The sequence below is a fragment of the Orycteropus afer genome, unplaced genomic scaffold, assembly GCF_000298275.1.
Source record: "Orycteropus afer afer isolate SDZICR_OR568_19922 unplaced genomic scaffold, OryAfe1.0 scaffold00213, whole genome shotgun sequence".
Lineage (NCBI taxonomy): Eukaryota > Metazoa > Chordata > Mammalia > Tubulidentata > Orycteropodidae > Orycteropus > Orycteropus afer.
Window position 1 is genome coordinate 229,740 of NW_006921800.1, and position 1,609 is coordinate 231,348.

A 1,609-nucleotide genomic window follows, 5' to 3' on the forward strand; every position below is an offset into this window, starting at 1 on the left:
ATTTAAGACATTTCAAGATGGAAAGTAAAATGATTTGTAAAATTGGATCAGTCTTATAAGAAATAGTAAAGGGGGTCCAAATAGTAAAGGGGGTCCTTTGGACAGAGAACTAATAATGACAGACAACAACCTGAGATTAAGGCACAGAACATTGCTCAAAAATCAATCTATGTACAGAAGTATCAAAAATAAAGCTACAAGACTAAAAATAGAAAATGACTGATAACAATTTGTAAGTGATAATAACTACAAAACCAAAAGAAGGAATAAATGATATAGTTTCAGAACTTTACAGTGGCAGAAATGAAGAGGAAATCAAGATGCTAACAAGACAGACTGTACTCTTTCAAACTTTAGGAGATAATCATAAATTACTTGGTAACTTCAAGGAAAATTAATAATCCTTCTCACCAAAATGAAAATGAAGAAAACCATAATGATTCAGTAAACATTAAAACAACAGCAATGAAAGAAATGATAAGAAAATCTGTAAACAAAATGAACTTAACACAGAAAAACATGTAGAAGAAACAAATAATTAGCATAACATACACACACATACAAGGAGCAAAATAACAGCAGTAAATTCATATCCACCCACAATTACACTGAATACAAATGAATCAAATGCACCAATGAAGAGACAGAGTACATTGGAATGGATAAGGATGTATGGCTCATCAGTATGCTGCTTACTGGGGACACATTTTAGACACAAAGACAAAAGTAAGCTAAAAATTAAAGATTAGAAAACAGATATCAAGCAAGTAGCAACCAAAAAAGAGCAGAAGAAACAATATTAATTTTTGATAAGATGTACAATAATGGAAAAACTAGCATCAGAGACAAGGAAGGACATTGTATAATGATTAGAGAGAGTCAATCCAACAAGAGGATATAACTGTAATATATATCTATGTACCCAATAAAAAAAGCCCCATGATGCATAAATCAAACTTTAACAGAATTGGAAAGAAAAATAGATGACTCCACAGTAGTATGGTACTTTAGTACACAACTTTCAATGAAAGATAAAACAACTAGAAAGAAACTCAAGAAGGACTTAGAAAATCCAAACAACACAACCAGCCAAATTGACCTCATAGACATAATAATAATAAAAAAAAATTCCACCCAACCAAAGCACAATATACATTCTGTTCCAGCACATGTAGAACATTCATCCAGTAGACTGCATTGTAGCCACAAAGCAGCCTCAATGAATTTAAAAGCATTTGAACTACTATAAAACATCTTCTCAGATCATAGTGATATAAAATTAGAAATCATTAGCAGGAATATCAAGTAAAAAGTCAAATTCATGGAAACTGATTAACACATTGGTTGAAAACTACTGGGTAAGAGAAGAAATAAAACATTTCCTGAATAAAACAAGAGTGAAAACACAACATACTAAAATCTTTGGGAAACAGCTAAAGTAGTGTTTAGAGGACAAATTTATTACAATAAACACATGTATCCAAAAATAAATAAATAAATAAAAACCAACACCTTAACCCAATATCAATTAGAAAAAGAGCAGGAAAAAAAGCCTATTCACCAGAAGAAAGGGAATAATAAAGATTCAAGCATTAAAAAAAAAAAAAAA